The sequence below is a fragment of the Mirounga leonina genome, unplaced genomic scaffold (genome assembly GCF_011800145.1).
Source record: "Mirounga leonina isolate KUSES-001 unplaced genomic scaffold, KU_Mleo_1.0 Mir_152, whole genome shotgun sequence".
NCBI classification, from domain to species: domain Eukaryota; kingdom Metazoa; phylum Chordata; class Mammalia; order Carnivora; family Phocidae; genus Mirounga; species Mirounga leonina.
Window position 1 is genome coordinate 19,187,367 of NW_023270380.1, and position 8,329 is coordinate 19,195,695.

Here is an 8,329-nt window from a genome sequence, read left to right on the forward strand (position 1 = left end):
GCCCAAGGGAAGGGGCATTCCAGGGCAAGAGATGCTTGGAAGCTTGGGGAGCAGCGTGCAGTTCTGGGGACTGTGGGGACAGGACAAGCCGCTGCTGAGGGAACGGAGACCCTGACATGGGCTTGAGGGCAAGTTCTGCTTTTTGGGGCATGAGGACACATCTCCATCTCCTTGGGAACCCTTCAGCAAGGATTCCCTGGTTTATCCCCTTGTTGGAGTTAGATTTGTGTTGGGGAAGTGACATGAGGAAGCCCAGTTTGGCTCAAGGGCAAGACCAGGCGCTGCTGGGGGCCCCAGAGGCCCCAGCAAACCCAGATCCTACTTGCCTCTCCCAGGACCAGTGCCTGGCCCTCGTCCCACACACCCCGTGGCACCGCCTGAGCGCCAGTCGGCACCATCTCCATCCCCACCCGCAGTCGTGGCCCACGGCCAGGACCTGGTTCCTTTCTCCTCTGCCCCATCCCGGGGTGCCGAGTATGCCACCCTGCACACAGCAGGTACTCAAAGCCCGCCCTTCCACACAGGGCACCCAGGGTGTGCGGGATTCAGGTGGGATGTGTGACCACACCTGGCACTCCCTCGATTTCACAGCCGCTCAACCACAGTCCCCGGCAGACTCCCCTCCCAAAACTGGCAGGTTTGGAAGTCTCTAGAAGAGCCCCGTGTCCACAAAGCTGTGGCCACTGCGCCCTTGGCTCTCACGCTGGGGGAAGGAGAATTCTGGCCGAGGCACCTGGCGCTGGAGGCAGATCTAAACCAGGCGGCTGTTTTCTTCAGGCACAAGAAAATGGAATTTGCCTGATAGTGTCTGAGAATCTCTTCCCACTTCATAAATTCTGTTTGAAAGGGAGGCTAATGGTTTCAGGGACGGCGTGTTGGAGATGGATCATAGCGGTCAGAAGACAGTGTCTCCCAGACCTGCTGCCTTGGGCTGCAAGCCAGGCCCTGCAGACTCGGGGTGGGGAGGGTCTGCAGCTGGAGTAGGGCCCCCCGTGGGCTGAGGGACACACGAGGGGGCCTGCAGCCAGGGGACGTTGCAGCGGCCGGGAGGGGCTGGGGGACGCTCTCTGAGGAAATCAAGTTGGGGGCCCCTCGCTGCCAGGGCACCATGACGATGAGTGTGGCCTCGCCGTGTGGGGAGCTGGTGCTGCTGAGGGCTCTGGCCTCCGAGGCCCCGTGCCTCACGGTGCCCGTGTGGGGACCAGGAGGTGGGGCCTGGCCGCGGGCCTGATGGGAGGGAGAACTGGCTCTCCTCTGGGCCCGGTGACGCCATTGGCAACGCATACCTGCTCCTGTGTGTTCCACACACACGTTCCTGTGTGCACACAACGCTCCTGAGATAAGCCAACATCTAGTACATCCCGCACACCGTGTGTTCATCAGCTGGTCCCTAACACCTGGAGAGAGCAACCTCTGTACCTCAGAACCAGCCAGTCTCACCACTGTGGCCACGCCCACCCTACAGACGGGAAGGCGGAGACTCCGGGACACTGGGGCTGCCCGAGGAGCAAGCAGTGAATGGCAGAGGCAGGTGTGTGGCTCGGGGCCCCACTCCCAATCACCACTGCATGCGGCTCCCGCTGACCGGACACCAGCTCTGTGCCCGGCCTCACACCAGCCTGGCAGGAGCATCAGGTAATTCCCAGAGCCACACTCTGAACTGGTGTCTCGCTTCTAAACCCCAGGTGCCCAGTACCTCCGGGCCCTTCCCCTCTGGGAGTGGCTCACGCCGGACCCCACACCCTAACCCGGGCCAGCCTGGCTTTTCTTGTTGGCTTGTTAATCATCACAGTCTGTCCGGGGACACAGCGGGGTCTCAAGTTCCAGGAGTCAGATCTGCCGGCCTCTTTGAGATCCAGCCTCCCAGTGCCTGGGGTTTTACTGTTCCTGCCTTCAAATGCTGGTTTGAAATACCCACATCCGTCCAGAAAAACTCTCGCAATTATCTCTGGAGTAAGCTAAGGTGTCTGCAGGAGCTCAGGTCTTTGAAGGCAACTCAGGAGCCTTCTCTCTGCTCTTTCTTCCTCTTTGAGGCTTGTTTTTAATGAAAAGAAATGGCAGCTGGTAACATCCCTGAAGCTTTTTAGTGGGGATCCTATAATGAGGTTTGCTTAAATTCTGGGTAGGAAGTGTTTCCTCCCCAGACTCAGATGCAGGGTTTTAAACTTCTGTGATGTCTGCGGCCGTGTCCCTTTGAGCCAGCTGGGTTTGCCTCTTCAAAGATGTCAGCCCAGCCTGGCCAAGTTTGGAGTTTACAGTTCCGCTGATGGCGAGCCGTGCATGTGTGAAAATAGGTCAGCCTGTTTTCTTCCCTCCCTCTCTTACAGAAACTGTGTGTGTGTGTGTGTTCCAACATCCTGCCAGTCAAAAGCAGTTGAAGCATTAGCTCACTTTTCCCCCCAAAAGATTCACTTCAAGACTGACTCAGATTGTGGAACACTTCAAGGAAAATTTTTTCCATGAAAGTGAAGTGCAATTAATGAGGAGGGAGCTCGTGGGAGAGAGAATTCATCTGTGTTCGCTAAAATGCCTGTTTCCTCTATATCCAGATTATTAGGAGACGTGAACGTTTCTTTCCATGACGAATCTACATGGCTTAATTTTCCCAACTGAAACTTTAAACAAGATGAAATCGCACACACGCACACACTATGTTGTTTGAAGGGACTGATGAAGAAAGTTCCCAAAAACGCGTAGAACGAGGAGCCGGTGCGGCCAGGAGCACATTCGCCGTGGGCTGGGAGGGGAAGGATGAGAGGCGTCCATGCGAAACGGCTCAAATGCTTTTTACTGACAGAGGGAAGCAGCCAGGTCCACAAAGATTACACTTCACCCTGTTTCTCCCGAGTTCGGGCGCGTTCCCGGCTCTTGGCTCTCGGCTTAGCCCTGGGTGTCTCGGAGAGGCTTCTGAGCTGCATCCCGCCTTCCTCCCCTGGCCTCGCTGTGCTCCATGTCTGTCCACACCCCTGTTCGTACCCGCCCCTGACCAGGGCCCTCCCTTTGCTCCCTGGTCCTCAGCTCTCCCCTCCTACTAGGTCTCCATGGGCACATCAACACTCTCAAGGCTCTTCCATCTTACAGCAGAGCCAAAATCTTTTCTTAACCCATCTCCCTCCTGAACACCTGTCTGTTCTGCCCTCCACAGCCAAGTTGCTTCCAAAAGCAGTCTACACTTGCTGTCTCCACTCTCTAGCACTAGTCACTCCCCAAACAACTGCCCTCTGCTTCCTGACACTGCTCTGAGTGCATCAGTGACCTCCACAAGCCAAAGCCAGGCCCCTTCTTATGGGATTTCCATATCGCATTTGACAGTGACCATCTGTGTGTCCATCCCCACCCCACCCACCCGCCCTTCTACCCATTCTTCAATCCATCCATCCACCCATCCACCCTCCCAACCTTCCATCCCATTCATCCATCACCATCCATCCTTCCACCCACCCTTCCATCCATCCACCCACCCTTCCATCCATCCATCCATCCATCCATCCATCCATCCATCCACCCACCCACCCTTCCATCCATCCACCCATCCATACATTCATCCATCCAACCATCTACCCATCCTTCCATCCACCACCCATCCATCCATTCATCCATTCATCCATCTACCCATCCTTCCATCCATCCATCCATCAGCCATCCATCCATCTATCCATCCTTCCATCCACCCATCCATCCTTCCATCTATCCTTCCATCCATCCTTCCATCCATCCATCCATCCACACACCCATCCATCTCATCCATTCATCCATCCATCTACCCACCCACCCTTCCATCCATCCTTCCACCCACCCTTCCACCCATGCATCCACCCATCCTTCCATCCACCCACCCATCCTTCTATCCGTTCATCCATCCACCCACCCACCCATCCACCTTGGAGGACCACAGGTGCAGGGGGAGGTTTCTCTGAACATCCCTTTTCTGCCTGAGGATGGATCCTCCAAAGGACTGCAGGTGTCACAGACCATGTCCTGGGAGGACTTTCTGGGCCACAGGATAGGGGATGGGATGCCACTGACCCTGGACAGAATTGTGACGGGCTGTCATTCCACCACCAGGCTTCTAGGGCCCGGTCCCTTTCCTACACATCATGCCCCCCCCCAAGGAGGCCTACACCCCTCCTTTCCCCAGGGTAGCATCTAGGCCAGAATGCTGTGCCACCTTGGGAGTTACTCACATGCCCTGGGCATCATTCACATAAGGATGAGGTCTTCGTGTCAACAATTGTGCTCGTCCATCTCTCATTACAAGGATCTCCTCTGGGAACTCAGAAGGTGGGAGGGACGTTAGTTTTCCTTCCCTAAGGGGCATGTGGTGGCCCCTCCAGTCTGGGGCCCACATCCTGGCCTTCGCCCTGACCCTCCGTCTGCTGCCACTTCCTGCAGCCCCAGCGGCTGAGAACTGCTGCTTCCAGCCAGGCCCCCATGTATCCCGCTGCTAAGAACATCAGGTGTGGAGTCTCCTCATGTCTGAGAGACCCAGGGGACGTCTGGGCCTGGAGAAAGCACTCTGAGCCTTGCCCTGGGATGTGGGAGCAGAAAGGGACCTCGGAGACCTTCTCATCACCACGGGGTGGGAGGCATGTGTTGCGGGAGGAGCGTGGGCTCAGCCACACCCCGCCGACTGCATCCGCCGATTTGGAAGCATGTGTTTTCACAGTTGACACTGAACAACCAGGATGCGTTATACAGCTGGCCGACGTGTTAGTGGTTCATCAAATAAAGGACAGTCGGTGGCATCTCAGATGTGACGGCACGATTTCACTTCTGTTTTTATAACCAGCTCAGAGTTTCATTGACAAGGACAGTCCAGCGGCCAAGTGCATTGTCCCCTGGCCTGGCTGGGATGATGAAGGACCTGCCGACGGAGCTGAGCCGAGGCTGTGGCGTGGACCTTTGAGATGCTCTGAAGCTTAGTCTGTTCTTACCTCAGAAGTGTGTGTGGAGACGGTGACCCCGGGGTGATGGGCGGCAGTCCTGCTCCCGGGCTCTGGGGCACTCCCGTGCCGTGGCTACCTCTGTGTGGGGCTTTATTTCCAAGGGGACGGGGGTCTGAGCCGGGCAGGCAGCAGTCTGGGGACGACCCTGCGGCAATCTGCGTCGGCCCTGTGGTGGCGGAGAATGGGGAGCGATCGAAGGCCCTGCATCCCATCTACCATTTTCTTTATACAGGGGTGTCCTGCATAACGGGTTACAAGCAGCCCATGTGGTTTACTTCACCATGTGCTTGGGGCCTAATGGCACCGAGCCTGCCAGCACCAAAGTCGAATTTTTAAACAGTAATGGCTTTAAACGCCGATAGGTACGTATGTAACCAGTTAAAGTCCGCCTGCCTTGCATAACCTGTAACTCGCAAAACCACACCCAACAGCAGCTGGCCATCGATCTTGTGACCCCGGGGCCACAGGAGACCCCAGACTGCCGCTGCCCTTTGGAGCTCTCTGCCGAGAGACCCAGCCTAGACATGAAGGCCCTCCGGCCCTGCGGCCCCACTGTCTCTGGAAGGTCAGGGTTAGGGCCGGGCCAGGGCTGGGCCTCCTGGGGAACCGTCCAGGCACTGTCCAGACCGAGCGTGTGGCTCACAGCTGCCATCTACTGGTCACGTCTGCCTCCTCCATCAGCCCGGACTCACCCTGGGTGTCGGGTGTGGAAAAGCAGGTTCATCTCATTGTAAGCATCGACCTAGCTTCACTGGGGTCTGTACTGTGAGGGTGAAGTGGGGTGGCTGAGAGGCCTTCGAAATGCCACTGTTTTTCCTGAAGAACATAATACACGGGAGGGTCCATCCTCAGATACGCAGGAAGTTCTAAAATGGAGGAAAAGAGCAGAGCTTCCTTACCACAAACACAAGCACATTTTAGACTGCAGACAGGAGGAGGGAGCACATGTGGCTCACTGGTTTTGTTGCCATCCCCATGGGCTGGTCCCTGACAGTCCCAAAGGGGCCACTGTGCTCAGGAAGAGGACCCGGCTGTCCCCAGCAGCAGACACTGCCCAACGGGGAACGTATGTCTCAGGAGAGGCAGAAGCAGAACTAGTGAAGATCCCCAGGGTCGCTGCACCCAAGCGAGATGCCAAGTATCCAGACGGGCTTGGATAACATCATAAAACCCTACTCTTCGTCCCATAAAACAAATGAGGAAACGTAAACTCAGAAGAGCTCGCTGATTTGCCCCAAAGTCACAGATTAAGTCCAGGCCCCACGTGGGATTGAAAAGCAGCTTCATCGGCTCTGAGTGATGGGTGTGGCCGCCTCGGCTGTCCCACCTGCCCCAGCATCGGGCCTTGGGCCACGTGTTCTGTGACAGAGGGCTGGGTGCCGGCTCGCACGGATAGGTGGGAATGTGTCCTCCTCCTCTGTCTCCCCCAGTTATGGGCCGGAGGGCGTGGGGCAGGTGTCGGGGTGGGTCAGACCCCATGGACACCATGTCCCAGGGTCCGGCGTAGGCATTGCCCCACGAGGGTGCACATGTGGGGTGACAGGACCCCTCACAGCCCAGAGCCACTGGTCCAGGAACCGCCTCCACCTTGCGGGTGCCTCCTAGCCACCCACAGCCCCGGGGCCCAGCCTCTGTGCTCCGTGATGGGATGGCACCGAAGTTAAGGGAATATTCTTGTCTGACCACAGACACTCTTGTTGTCTGCTGTCCGGCGGGCTAGGAACGTCTCCGACCGCCCTGCGCCACTCCACCCCCCACGGCTGCCGAAACAAATCACTGCAAACTGGTCAGCTTACACAACAGACTTCTGTGGTCTAGTCCGGAGGCTGGACGCCACGCACGGTGGCCACAGCGGGTTCCCTCTCAGGCTGGGGGACACCTTGCGTCGCGCCGTCCCCGGCTTCTGGCGATTTGCGGCGTCTCGGGCGCTCCGGGGCATAGATGCCGTGCCCTGACCGCCGCTAGAACCTGCGCATGCAGTTCTCCCCGCGGAGCGTCTGCGTCCAGAGTCCCCCTCGTGGAGACAGAGCCCAGGCCCTGCGCCCGCCCCGCTCCACGGCCACCCCTTCCAACTACAAAAGTCCCGCCAGGTCCCTTTCCCGCGTCTCAGGTGTGAGGTCGACCGTGGTCGGGAAGCAGCTCGTCAGAAGGACCCAGCGTCCCTAACGCTGCGACACTTCCGTGCCTAGCTGTTGCTCGGGACCGTCAGTCACTGCTGTTAATTGCTTACCAGCCTAACTTCTCGGTGAAACTTGACCACAGGCATCTCTGTGCAGGAAGCGCTTAGTCGGACGGGGTTCAGTCCTGTCTGTGGCTCAGGTGTCCACTGGGGCTCGTGGGAGGTGTGCCCCATGGACAAGGGGGGCAAGACCGTAATTCCGTCTGCAATAAGCGGGTCTCCACATCTGGTGACGCCTGAGCTACTGGGTTTGGGTCTGAAGCACGCGAGCTACCGAGGGGACAGAACTGAACCTACAACACTCCACGACTGACCCTCGTCCGTTCCCTTCTGTGCGAGTTTCCCCTGAGCCATCGTGAAGTGAAGGGCCCCTTATGGCCACACAGGCTTGGCCTCCGGGGTGTCGGGGGAGGGGCACAGGCTTGTCCGGAGCGTGTTGGTTCAGGATGTGTCCCCAGTTGGCAAAGGACAGGAGGGGTCTGTCCCCGCACGGGGTGACAGCTCCGTGGCGGGGGCAAGAACAAGGTCCCCGCACAGAGAGCTGCCGCACTGGGGGGAGAACGGGGACTTTCAGTGGCTACGGAGAAGCAGAGTCCGAAGAACCCCAGGGTGGACGACTTACTAGCTGAGCAGGTTGCTCATCCCTCATGGGCCTGCATTTCTTCCTGTGAACGTGTGGAAGGTGTTTGGGGCCAGGCCTGGGAGTGTGCCCGCCTGCCGCCCGCTCTTGGGGCCACCGCAAGGAGCCAAGACGCAGCGGGTGCAGGCGGGCGGCAGATGCGGCCCAGGTGCCTCGCAGAGTGGCCCCCAGCAGCCTTTTGGGCCTTCACCCTCGGCCACCCGGCTCCTGACTGCCCTGGTGCTCCCACAAGGGTCGGCAGGAAAATGCAGGTGGGAGGGTGCCCGCCACGGGCTGGGGGCTGCAGGGCCCGCAGAGCCTCACGTCCTGGCAGCCGTGAAAGCTGTCACAGCCATTCTGGAAAGTGCCTCTGCGACCCCTTCACCCCCGTTATTTACACCAGAGAGATGGGAGCAGGTGCACAGGAGGCTGTGAGGGAACGGCCGCACCAGCTCTGCGTGCAGCACCCCCGTTCGTTCTGTGGGTGAGGATGAGCCTCAGCGGGAGGAGCCACAAACACCTGCTCGTGAATCCATAAAATGCGTGAAGAGGAGCAGACTGCTCAGTGTCCAGCCAGATGCAGGG